Genomic DNA, 13,950 nt, shown 5'->3' on the forward strand with positions numbered 1-13,950 from the left:
TTGATTCTAGAAAACAGTAATTTACACTCTCATTTTGAAAAATGAACTTTCATGGTGACTAAGAAAGACAGTGCTCCCATAAAATAATTATCCAGGGAGTGACCATAACTGTCAGAAAGGTGGCCTTCTGTGCCATCAGTGGATGACAGACAGCAGGAGTACTTTGGAGTTTGGGATGCAGTTTGTGGTTGGGACAGTGCTCAGTTTGGATGCATATGGAGCACTGGGTGAGAGAAATCACTAGTTTTGCTTCCCTTACCTTTTGCTCTGTCCTGCATCTTTGCAGATGACACTTACTGTTAGGTTTTGCTGACTGCTGGCATTCCTAGGGAGCAACACAGACTGCGCACGTTAGGCAGGCGCTTTTCTGAGATGGGAAGTGGTTATTATACTTATTAGCATCTTGGCTCCGAAGTAATTTCAAGAAAACAGTACTTGATCATGTTTGATGTAAATTTTTTAATAAAGTCCCTTTTTCTCCATGTTTCTACTTTAATGTTTTTTATCCATGTCAGAGATGATTGGCATTTACAAAAACAAAACTAAAAAATAAATCAAGTGATTGTTTAAAATAGCATCATTACAGCTGTCTAGTGCGTTCAAGGGTTATAGAATGTAAAATACTTTGAAAGTGGTTTGGTGGATTGTACATAGTACCCTGTGTGCTAGCAAAGATCTCTTTGAAACTGGAAATTTAGCATTGTCTACAGTATTTAGGAATACTCTTCCAGAAGGAAGAAGTCGTATTTCCTGATGCCAGTTAAAATAGGTTATTATAGTTGGGCGTTATGGTACACAGATAAAAGAATCTACCCATTCCACCTCAGTTTTAATAGAAGATGCTGTGGTTGCCATAAGTAGGAGGCTTTGACTCTGGCTAAAACTTTAAGCTAACTAATGGTTTAATTAGCAGCCTTCATCTTGTCCTTCTAATGGATTCATCTGTTTAAAAGACTATCACATGTAAGTCTCAGGACTCTCAGGAGTCATCACTCACAGGTGTTTGACAGGTGCTTTAGAGTCCTCGCTTTAGACCTGGATCACAATCAGGTGATGACGGCACAGGGAATTCGTCTAAGTGTTGGGGTGCTTAGCTATGGCTCACATTGTCTTCATTCCCCCACTTGCTCACTGAGTAAGGGGCTAGAAAGTCTTTTTCTGGTGAGATTCTTGTTCATGGTTATCAATAGGTACTCTCAGAGTCAGAAGAGGATTTTAAGTCCTGGGTCTTAATATTTAGTACTGCTTTTCTAATTCAAGAGGTAATCACACAAAGGAAACTTTGAAGTGTATATGTCCAAGACTGTTATTACGTAGGCTGCGGAGCAGAGTCTCATCACCAGGGTCAGAGGACTAACTTGGTGAGAGCACGCTTTGGAAGTGTGTCTGAAACCATAGGTTTCATTCTTTGTACTATATAGACTGGTGCAAACATAGAAGGAAGGCATCATGAGTTAATGGTAGAAATGGCGTTGCACCTTGGCCTTTTTAAAAAGTAGGGAGTTATTGTTTTGTTTTTACTTTCTTGAGACAGGGTCTCTTGTAGCCCAGGCTGGCCTCCAGCTTATGATGTTGCTGAAGGTAAGTTGAACTTCTGACTTTCCTCCCTTTTCCTCTCTGGGATTACAAGAGTGTCGTCTACTACTGGACTCAATCTTCTGTCTTCTAGTTGGTAATCTGAGCCTAGTTATTTCATGCAATGATGACTTAGGTTTTTAGGTTGAACACCTTACAGAGCAGACCTTTGAGTGTTGGTTTTAATCTGACTGTAGTGGTAGACCGTGTGTATCTGTCAGGAGCGTCATCTTAGATAGCCCACGGCAGTGCTCATCCCTTTCGTGCTCTTGCTCTAGCAGTTTAAAGACTATAGGCGTAGTGTGTCTGTGAAGAGCAAAGGGCTTCAAGCGGGGTTTGGTTGATTTGAGGAGAATATTCTGAGGGTTTAAGATGCAGTGGGAAGAGTGTGCTTGCTGCCTGCCAGCTTGTGGGAAGAGCCATAGAACCAGCCAAGCTTGCCCCAGGCATTGGGCGAATAGGTTAGTGAGAGGAGCAAAAGCTGTCCTAAGTGTAACTGTGGTCAGGGCCATTGATTAATCAAAACATGGAGTGAATTGTTGCCAAATTAAAAATACTATTTTATTATTGAATGGGTGTTTTGCCTACGCATATGTGGGTGCACCCCATGGTGCCTGAGGAGCCCTTTGTCCTGGAGTTTCATTTCAGTTGCTTGTGAGCCACCACATAGGTGCCGAGAACCCTGCTCCCCAGAGTACCAAATACTCTGAAAGAAGCAGCTGGTGTTCTTAACTACTTAGCCAGCTCCAGCCCTGTTGCCAGAAATTTGAAGTTTTCAAATAATGTAGATGATTTTAAATGATTCTTTGCTCTCATCTTAAGCACATGAATATAGTCTTACATTGTCGATTTATACTTCTCCCTTGTAGAGGTGGTGGAGTGATATCAGTGTTGTGATAGGTTGAGTTTTTCATGTTGGATGACCCTGATCTTTAGCCCAGTTTCACTTCTTTCTGTGTTCTTTGAGCAGTGCTGTGACTTAGTATTTTCTTTCATTTTTGTTGAGTTTCCCTTCTAATTGGTCAGTACAGATAAAGGATCTACACATAGGTCCTTTTTTAGTACACATTGGTAAAGAATTCTTTGCAGAAGGCAGGGCTTGGAGAAACAATCCTTGACTCTAATGCTGTTCTACCCATCGAATACCTGTTGGGTCCTAAAAAGGATCCAAATGAGTGGCCATGTAAACACGTATATACACGTGACAAGATTAGGGAAGGCTGAGGCACTGACATTTGGGTAGAATGCCATTAGGCATGGATTGTTTCTCCAAGCCCTGCCTCCTGTAGAAAGAATTCTTTACTCTGGCTAGTTGGAACATGTGTAATTTTTGCTGTGTAAACATTTAATTGTTTTGTGTATAGCTCCATGGTGGTCGTTTGCTTGATCTGTATAATCTCCTGCTAGGTTTGTGTAGCTTTGTATGCAGCTTGAGACTCCATGTACATTTAGGGCCTTTTTCTATTATTTATTCCTCTTTGGTGTTGTGTCCTCCATATTCTCACTCCTCAGCTTCCCCAAGCTGTTTTCTGAGTCTTTGTTCAGAAGAACACTTTGTTGCTTAATATACTGATGGCTCTTCCTAGTAGGGGCTTTCCTCATTGGCTTGTCCTCTCGCACACATCTCGGTTTTGCATGGTCTGTTACCTGGAGTCTGAGAAAGGTAGTTACTACTTTGTCATCACAGGAGTCAGCCAATGTCATTTATTCTGCCGTGGCTATAAATGGATGCGTCTGACTCTGAAGAAGTTACCAGCTGTGTGAGCCTGAATGAGTTTATGTTCTTAAGCAGCTGTACGATTGCTTCTGTGGGTGCTAGAAACCGAACGTGGGTCTTCTCCAAGAGCAGTGAGTGCTCTTAATTGCTGAGGATCTATCCAGCCCTTCATTTGGCTTAATTTTATTTTTAAAGTTTATTTTAGATACTCAATTTAATTAGTAGAAGAGTGTTTTGCCTGCATGTTTGTTTGTGAGCCCCGTTGTGGTTCCTTTGCAAGAGCATCAAGTGCTTTTAGCTGCAGAGCCATCTCTTTAGCCTTGTGCTGTAGTATGACTGCTTTATCTCGCCCTCCTTCCCCCTTTCTTAATTTGATCTTTTTCTTTCTTTTCTCCTTCTTTCCTCTTTTTTTTTTCTTCCTGAGACAGGGTTTCTTTGTGTATGTAGACTTTAGAGAGACCCACCTGCCTCTGCCACCCAAGTTGTGGGATTAAAGGCATAAGCCACTATCCTCTCCCATCCCCTCTCCTCTCCTCTTCTTTATTTCTAAGACACGGTCACTATGCCTCTGCTGAGATTAAAGGCATGTACTGTCACGCCCAGCTTAGTTTTAATGTACACTTGGGGGTATTTCCTCTTTAATGACACCCCTTTTCCTGCCTGATGGTTGACTATTTGGAAATATTAATTACTACTATTTCAGATACTGAGGGTTGAACTGGGGGCTCTGCTATTAAACTTTTACCTCTAGCCCTGGAAATTATTTTTAATCGGTATTCTTTGACATTTAAAATAAAATAAAAAAGCTAAATTGAAAAATTAGAGTAATAGAAGTTATAGTTGAAGAATGAACCTAGCTGTTTGAAATATGTTATGCTGTTAGATACTGCAGTGATTAGAGCAGAAGTTAAAATTGGATCACTGGTTGAGATAAAGTTTACAAGGAACAGCAAGAGAAAGTGGCATACAAGAAGACATAAAACTGTACTAGGTTTGAAAAAGTAATGCCAAGAGAGATTAAGTGGTGTAATACCTCTGGACTTTTGCTCCTTTTTCTTACTGCTTAGGACTTTGACTGGACTGTGTCTGCTGTTATCCTACGTAGAAAGGCATGGGAATATGCTCCTATACAATGTCAGTACCTGATTACCCGAATTCCTAATAGATGGCCTTTAATTCTTTTATTTTTGATGTATATGGATACTTTGTATACATGTATATTTGTATCATGTGTATCTTATGCTGCTGGAGATAATAAGAGGCTATCAGATCCTCCTGAAACCAGAGTTAGAGACAGTTTTGAGTTACCACATAGGAGCTAGGAACCAAGCTTCGATCCACTAAAAGAGCTGATTGTGCTCATTCTAACCCATTTCTCTAGCTCTAGTTTTGTATTTTAATACGATTAACTACTGTAGTGTAGTGGTGTTTGCTATTGACTTGGGAGGCAGAGGCAGGCAGATCTCTTGAGTTTGTGTCCAACCTGCATAGTTCCAAAACAGCCAGAGCTGCATAGTGAATCCTTGTGATGGGAAATAAAACTTTAAAATATTAACTGGAATGTCTCCCAGTTGTTTTCTCTAAGACAACTCTAATTTCTCTAATAAAATAATTTAAGTTAGAATTATTTTTTAAAATTTATTTTATGAATATGAGTACACTGTAGCTGTCTTCAGACACACCAGAAGAGGGCATCGGATCCCATTACAGATGGTTGTGAGCTACCATGTGGTTGCTGGGAATTGAACTCAGGACCTTTGGAAGAGCAGTCAGTGCTCTAACCACTGAGCCATCTCTCCAGCCCAAGTTAGAATTTTTTTGATTCACCTTTTATTTTGTTAACTTTTACATTCCCTACATTATTGTTTCCCTTCAGTTCTGTAGTATACTACCAGATTCTCAAATACACAGCACATATTCTTAGAAGGAGTTTCATGGTCACAGTTTCCTGGTAATCAAACATTATAGTTAAAATGAAGTGTCTCTTTCCTTCTGATTAACACATGATTGTGCATTTTACAAATTTAGTGTGATACTCAAAAATGCATACATTATATAAGGGTCAGATTAAGAAAATTGTTATGTCCATCAACTCTCAGTGTTGGGGATATTATGCCTCTTGGTTTGAAGTACATGCTGATTTGGTCAACAACAGTTAACTGTGCTGTTCTGGAGATCACAAACTGTTCCTTCACTGGGTTCATTCCTCAGACCGTGTTCCCAGCCTCTCCTGGAGTAACTGAGCAAACTCTAGAGCAGGCACAGTTATGTGAGGAGCCAAGGTAGCAAGTATAGCATACATGTCATAGAGCCTTATGAAGTTACAAGTAGAAAAGATTTCCATTTTTTAAGTGGTATCTCATTTAAGTGTAGACTCAAATGAAGTTCCTTACAAAGGCAGTGTGGTTGATTGTACCAGCCACGCCTTTCTCCGTCCTGCTGTGAGGCCAAGCAGATACCGTAAGAGCTGATACATCACTTGTATAATTGTAGCCGGTACACAGTACTCTGAATGTACTTTTCTCTTTGCATTTCACCTTGGCTTTGGTACTACTCAGTCTCAATTACTATTTTCTTTGCATCCTTCTCGTTAGCTACTGTTGCTTAAAAAGGTTACCTATTTAGTAGTAGATTTCAGTGAGAAGCTTGAGCTCAGACTGTTCTGTTTCTCAAAACTATTTCCATTTTTGCACAGAAAACAGCAGACCATGCATGGGAATGAGTTTATTACTGCTTCTGAGTCATTTTCAGCAGCTTTCAGTTAACTTGGCAGTGTCTAGAAGAAAGGCGGCTGCTTTCAACTCATCTCCCGGCTTTGGGTCAAGCTCTGTGAGCATCAGTCAGTGTCAGTTCTTCTCTGGGTCATCTGAAAAGGTTTCTTGCTTTCTGTGGTCCAAGTCCCCAGCTAACCTTTTCTCTGATGAAGTGCATGCTTTAGGTAATATCTGCTCATTTAAAACATTTTCCTTTACTACCTGTCCCTTATTACTCTACATGCTAGCCCAATTAACAGGAATTTACTGTTTGTTTGTTTTTTTTCCTGTTAATGTTTTATTTAGTGGGAGAGGGACAGCAGTCTGTAGAGGTCAGAAGACAGCTTAGAGGTGTTTGTTCTCCCACAGTGTCAGGTTTGGTGGCAAATGCCTTAACTTCAAAATTATCTCTCCAGCCCAATTTCCAAAATTTGTTTTTGGGGTGGGGTGGGGATTATGGTTTCAGAGACTGGGTTTCTCTCTGTGTGTGGTCCCGGCTCTCCTGGAACTCACTTTGTAGCCCAAGCTGGCCTTAGACTCAGAGAGATCTACCTGCCTCGGCCCGGAGTGCTGGGGTTAGAGGTGTGTGTGGCACACCTTTACTAAGTATGCCCCCATTCAGCCAAGTGTGTGTGACTCACACCCCATGGTGTCATGTGTGCAAGGACAGCTGTCAGTGCAGCACTTGGTGTTCTGTCCCTCTGTGAGTTGTTTGTGATTTCCTCATTTCTCCAGCTGAGCTCTGTGATGTGACTTTGGGTTACAATGTGGAAATGATGGGCATGCCTGAAGGGCGCCTTCTCATGCCTTACTGCCTGCTCTGGTCTGCCTGACTATGCTGATTTCCCTGCTGATTTTCCTCTGTCAGTAAGGAGGAGCCCTCTTACTTAATACCATGTTCTCTGAGAAGTCTTTGTCTTCTCAAGACTGACCCTACACTCTGCATTGTAGTGAATGATAACTGCCGTAATTGTTATAATAGATCACAGAGTTTTTGAGAACCATGTCCTTTGGCATAGGAGAATTTCCAAACCCTTAACCTGTTTTGAAAAATGTTAGAAAAATTAGCTTACTTCTGGTAATAAAGTTTTTATTTTTTCAGTGCTGAAAATTGACCCTAGGTTTTTATGCATGCTTGGCAAGGCTCTACCACTGGGCTGGATTCTCAGCTACCAGACTTCACTGAAAACGATCTTGATTTTAAGTTTTAAAAGAAAGTGAATAAGCTGCATAGTCATTCACAGCTCATTAAACTTACATATGGGAAGAAGTTGGTGGAGTTGTGTATTTAAGATTAGGTTGTCAAACTAATATTTTTATAATTGGAGTATAAATGGGAGAATAAAAACCACTCAGTGTGTTTTGAGATAAAAATTTTATTGTCAAAATGTTATGCATAATTTTTAAATGTATTTTTTACAGTCTTGAGTTTTGGTGTAGGCTTTAGAAATAGTACAGAATGGTATGCATCTGGTTCAGGGCTGAAAGACTTGGAAATGAGAAATGTTTTGTCTCCGTAACCCTGGCTCTGAAGGGTAGATCTCAGGAGTTGACTATCCATCTGTTGTATCCAATCAGTGATCCTTCAGTGAGAAACATTGTCTCAAAAAATAAGGTGGAGGGAGATGGACCTCTGGCTCCCACGGGTGCAGACCTGCACCCCACACCCTAAACATAACCTTGTTTCTGTTACCTGAAACCTTGCAGCTACAATACCAGCATAGAAGATAACGTTACAGTGAATGTGCATAGAGTGGGTGAGCTAAAAGTGCGGAATGAGGAAAAGAGAACATATGATCCAACTCAGATAGAATGGACTCTGCAGAATACGGTCAGTGAGACTTGGCTTCCTCCTTTTAAAGAAAAGTTGGGCTTGTGGTTTTTGTTTTCTTTTGGGTTTATTTTTTGTTTTTTTTATTCCATTTCTTGCACATTTAGAAAAGGAGTAAAAACAGTTTGAAAGGCTCTTTAAGTTTTGTCTCCACAAGAACCCCAGGTTTTAGGGTGCTGGTAGCTCTGTAAATGTGATTAGAAGTACAGATTCAAATTCTTTTATGAAGTTTATTTAATTCAGTGATGGCTCCAGGTATGGTGCTGTGCACCTGTCATTGTGCACTTGGAAGTGAGTTCTAGGTCTGACCTCCTCGATAGTAAGACCCTATTTTGAAAGAACACCCCTCTACCCATCTCCATACATACTCTCTCCCCTCGGTAAGCAATGCCTTCAAACTTAAAAAACAGCAAGGAAAATGAAATTAAGGCAGCTGAAGCATTATTGTTAGTGGTAGGAACTAGAAAGCCACTCAAAGCTATCTTCAGACAAGGAGTTTGAAAGGCTCAGGGAAGACAGCAGTGTTCGTTTGAGTGCATATTGCTGTTGATAAGGACCCAAGTTCAGTTCTCAGCATCCACATTGGGTGGAACATATCTGTAGTTCTCATTCCAGAGTATTCTGATATCTTTGATCTCATCAGGCACTTGTCCTCACGTGTACAGACACACTTAAGACAAAGGCTTGAGCTGGAGCAGCATATAGCGCCAGCTGCTTTTGCAGAGGACCCAGCTTTGGTTCCCAGCACCCACGTCAGGTTTAAGTCCAGTTCCAGGGGATTCTTGGCTCTCCTCTAGTTTCCATGGGTACTTGGAATGCATGTAGAGTACATACATACTTTTTTTTATTAACATGTTTAAAAACAGGTTGACTTGTAATTCTTTTCATTGTATATGACAATTGAATACTTAATGAGAATTAAGAAATGATATTTCAATACAGGTATATAGCTTACATAAGTCAGAAGGTTAAGTAAAGAACAGTGGGCAGTCTTTGACTAGCTGAGCACAGGAAATACTGTCCAGGTGTGCCTCACCTTTCGGGATTGGAGACTATATGTGCCCTTATACCTCTCTCTCTTTTCTCCTTGTACTCAAGTTTCTTCATTCTTCTCAATTTCCACTGTCCTAGGGTTTCATCTGCATACACTGCTGACTTGTGTTGTGTTTGTCATGGTGACAGCACTGCACCATTAGCAGCAGTAGGGACCTTAGCCCTATGTCTGTTTACAGTGTCGAGTGCTGCACTTAGTGATGAGGTAGTAGATTGGATCCCCCGGGTCAGGTGTCCTGCTGTCTGTAGGGAAAAAAGAAATAAATAACTAAGTGTAATACGCTAAACCTGTCCTTGGGGGTTGGAGAGATGGCTCAGAAGATAAAGCACTTGTGTAAGCAGGAGGCTAGAATTGGGATCCCATGAGGTCACAGGCACTGCCTATAATCCCAATGCTTGGAGCCAAGAAGGGACTCCCTAAAGCAAGTTGGCAGCTAGAGTAGCCCAGTCTGCAAGCTCTGGTTTCAAGCGAGGTCCTATTTTGATATATAAGGCAGGAAGTATTGAAGGAAGACACCCTGAGTCAGCTTCTGGCCTCCATATGTTTGCTTGACTGTATACTATAATATACCACATGCATAAAAGTAATGCCCTCATAGGCCAAAATCTCCTTTCAAATACCCCAGAGAATTAAAGATTGATGTTCAAACAAGAACTTAAATGCAGATGTTCACAATAGCACAAATCATGATAGCCAAAAGGTAGAAACAACCCAGACAGACAGAAGTCGTTGAATGTTATTACAATGGAATATTACATGGCCATAAAGAAAGGAGGAATAGCTGGAGAAATGACACAGCAATTGAGGGCACTTGCTGCTTTTGCAGACCCAGAATTGAATCCCAGCACCTACATGGCGCTCTAGTTCCAGGCCATCTGACACCCTCTTCTGGTCTCTGAGCACCAGTCACACACCATAAGGTGCACAGACACACATGCAAGCAAAACACTTGTATGTTCAACACCTCACCCCCCCCCCCCAAAAAAAAAACCTTTAAAAACAACTTTAAACATTCAAAAAGAGAGAGAAAAGTACAGTACTATGAATCTTGAAAGTAGTAAGCAGGACACAGCAGTTCATACAACTTAATTTATGGGTATTAGCTAGCACAGGCAAATTTAATGAGATTAAAGCAGATTGTTTGAAGGACAGGGCAGCAGGGCAGTGAGAGCTGAGTGTTGAAGTGTTTGGGAACCCGGGCCATGAGGGGTTAGTGTAAAGTCATGATGGAGTTGTGTAGTTAATTACCTGGTAAAGGGTAACTCATTTATATGTGTTCCTGTAAAAATGCCCAAGACGGTGTAGAAGATTGTGATCATATTTGAGATACTCTCCTGGGAAACAAGAAGAAAGAATTGTATTTTACTTATTTTGTGTGTGGAGTTTTACTCTGCTTATAAGTACAGTAGAATGGTTTACAGTAGGACATGTTGGGAGCATATCTCTTGTGATGGCAGTGCTTAGAGCAAAAATACAGACTTATTTTTAACAAAAGCCAATCATTGGTGAATTTTTTCCCTAAATAGGGGAAATTTTTAAAGATAATTTGTTGAGATAGGCTTTATATATGTGTTGAAATAGCCAACTAACAGGAGGATTCCATGAGCTGGTGTCCCGCAGTCTTGAAAGCAACTTAGGTTGTCTTTAGCCGAATCAGGTGATATACTAAAATATCTGAAATATGATTTTTATTCTTTTAGGTAGGACACCAAAATGGTCTTAGGAATTACAGACTGGGGAGTGTTCTTTATTGTAAAGGTGTTATAATTTTAGTAATGTTAAAAAACAAACACAGGATGTTTAGAAGAAAAATGAGTATTTGGGAGAGTGAAAACCAATCTATGACTTCTGCAAGGGTAGTGAGGGAACTGTGACCAGTTCATGCGAATTTCCACCCTGGAGAGAGCCCTGCCCCTCAGTGAAACCCCCAGAATCCTTAGGTGTTATGTTAGTAGCTTAAAAGGGACTTTTGCAAGCATAGTTTTCAGTTTGCAGATTAGTTAGGAATGCACTGTCGAGTTCCCGAATGCCCTGCATCTCTGTTTAAGATGTTAGAATGGACCATTTGTTACAATTTTGAACTGATGATACATTGTTAGTGATGTGTATTCTTTTTTAGGAGTGCCCTAATTTTTGGGCCCAATTTTTATTCCCAGATATATGGGAATACTAAAGAATAGTGTTGGTAATCTCTAAAGCACAAATTTATTTAGCAGAAATTTTTATTACTCTGTATTTTGAATAAAACCTATTATATAGCTTTGTAAAAATTAATTTAGCATTTTATTTATTCCCCTATATTTTATAAAAACTTACATATTTTTCTCCCTAGATTAAAATATGACAACTTTTATTTCATGATGTTGGAATCATAAGGATTTTCCTTTCATGTTTCACACTTAGGCTCCGAGTTGTATCTTATTATTAGAAAACGTTTTAACAATGTAACAAATCTATACCCATTTGCGGTGATGGGGATGAACCAAGGGTCATCTGAGTGGCTCCCAGCTTAGTGCTTATCCTTAAAGTGGCAACTTCTGTGTGGCTCTAACGGTCCATGATTGTTTGGGAGTGGCGGCTGTTACTTTGTTCCATTTGCCTAACAGTTTTCTCTTAGCGTGCAGTGTGCAGTTCCTTTCACAACATTGTATGTGGCCTAGCAAATTCATTCCAGAAATTGCAGTGGATAAATGGAGGTATGATTAAGCCTTATTTGATGACCACAGGTTTGAAAACAGTCTGCCTCCCTCCAGAGATGCTGATCTATCACCAGACCAGCCTTGAATTTGCCCTGTAGCCTGGGCTATCCTCAGACTTGGACCTTCCTTCTGCAGAGTACTGTTACCTACTGGTGTCATTTATAACTAGGTGGAAGGGCTTAGTTAGAGGCGTACAAGACATAATTTGCTGTTAGAGCATCTTGTAGAACTGCGCTAGAAAATGTGTCATAGAGTTGATAGTCAGTTACCCTTAGGAACTTCAGAACTGTTTTATATTTTGACATTCTGACTGAGGGTCTTTGAAAATTTCAAGGTAATTAAGTGGATCCTAAGGTCTACTGGAAAAGATCCTAGTTGTTTTGTTTTCCTCTATTTCCTTTTGCCTTTTGAGGCAGGATCTTACCCTGTGGCCCAGGTTGGCCTCCAAATCATGGTCTCTGCCTTCCAACTGCTACAGTGTCTTTAAACACGCTTGCTGCTTAACAGTGTTTTTATTACCTTTATTTATTTGCATGTGTCTGCACGTTTGTGGCCGTATTGACCTTGAGGTATGTCGGAAGTCGACCTGTGGAGTTAGCTTCTCCCCGTCTACCATGTGGGCCCAGGGGAAAGTGTGGTGTCAGGCAACTTTCCCGAATCATTCCTTCAACCCCCGCCATTGCAGTGTGGAGGGCGGTGAGCTTTAGCTCTTCTGGTTCTAATACACTCAAGGTACCTACTGTGTTCTGTGAGACCAAGTGTTGGCAAGCCTGTTGTGTGGTTAGGATTTGAAAGTACAGTTGAGCAAGTCAAAACAGCCTTCTTTTTCCAAGACCAGTCAGCTTTCTGGGAATGAAAGAGTTATCGTGTGTTTAATGGTCACAAAGTAGCTAACTGTCTTAATAATTTACTGTAGGCAAAACGTGTTAACGGTGACTCATGGAGCTGATGAGATCTTCAGGGCTTTAGGTAATTGGTAGAGGAGCACACTAGCAACGGTTGTTGAGAGATTTGTTTATTTTTGTTTTGTCTTTTAGCATATATAAAGTAAGAGGAAAAGGAAACAATGTCTTCTTTAAGATATTATCTTGTATTTTATGTATATTGGGTGTTTTGCCCACATCTCTGGTGCTTGCAGAGGCCACAAGAGAGGGTCAGATTCCTTGGAGCTTAGTTACAGATAGTTGTGAGCCACCATGTATTTGGTCCTGGGAGTCCAACCCAGGTCCACTGCAAGAGGAACAAGTGCTCTAAACTGCTGATCCCATCTCTCCAGCCTCTCAAACTTAGCTGTAATTATAATATACATACATACATTACATACATACATACATACATACATACATATGCATGTATATGCTGTCTTGCAGTCTTTAATTGCAATATGACAGAGAGAAGTTCTTTTCTCTGTTGGGTTCTAAGTGCTGCTTGCATGTAGTTGGATGTACGTTTCTCTTTCTAAATTAGAGGGGTTAAACGATAATTTTTTTTTAATAAGTCGTATGTATCTTTAGCCTGCATTTTGATTCTCTTCAGCTTCAGCACAGATTCATAGCCCCTTGAATTTCAGCATCTTGAATTTTGTGGTTGTGATTGGTTTTCAAGTGACCACCTTGGTGTATGCGAGCGACTCTTCTGCCTTCAGATGCTTTCTACTGAGTTTGGTTTACTGAGCTTTTCACCTACCAGATCTTCTCCCTGCTAGTCTCTCATTTCCTGGATTTCTCATTCTTTTATCATTTATAAGTCATTTATCTCATATTAAATTTTGCAGTTGACATTTTAGCATCCTTTTAATTCAGTTATTGAATAGTTGTGGATTTGGAAGAAGAATAATTTTGCTTTGTTTTTCCATATTTCTTGTGGTTTTAAGTAGGAAGTATGCCCCTGCATACTTTTCCTGAGGATTTAGTCAGTACCTGTGGATGCTTAGGAAGGAAAAAACCAAAACCCCAAAACAAAATAGCAACAGCAGCAGCAGCACAAGCCAGGCATAGCTACAGTGAAAATCAGTTACAAACAGTGCTGACACTTAAATAATTATAGAAAAGCAAGGGCAAGCATAATGTAGATACTCAAGTGTAAACTTTATGGAAGGAAAAATGATGGAATAAAGAAGGAAACAGAGAAAGGGAAGAAAAAGTAGAGGGAAGAAAAATGGTGAATTTCCAGGAGGAAAAAATTGGTCGAAATCCAGTTAGAAAATCAAATGTAAACAAATGTAGATAAAACAGGAATTTTAAAAACAATCTTTACTGAAGGCAGTGGTCAGAATACGGATCTCACTGTGGTGAGCACATCTGCAGTCATAGAGCGGGAGG

At 40.3% G+C, this 13,950-nt stretch overlaps 1 protein-coding gene across 12 annotated transcripts in view; it reads left to right on the plus strand.

Moving 5' to 3' along the window:
- Zzz3 (zinc finger, ZZ-type containing 3) overlaps positions 1 to 13,950 on the plus strand; it is a 65,808-nt gene that overhangs the window by 31,954 nt on the left and 19,904 nt on the right.

This window comes from Rattus norvegicus, chromosome 2 (genome assembly GCF_021556685.1).
Source record: "Rattus norvegicus strain SHRSP/BbbUtx chromosome 2, alternate assembly SHRSP_T2T, whole genome shotgun sequence".
NCBI lineage: Eukaryota > Metazoa > Chordata > Mammalia > Rodentia > Muridae > Rattus > Rattus norvegicus.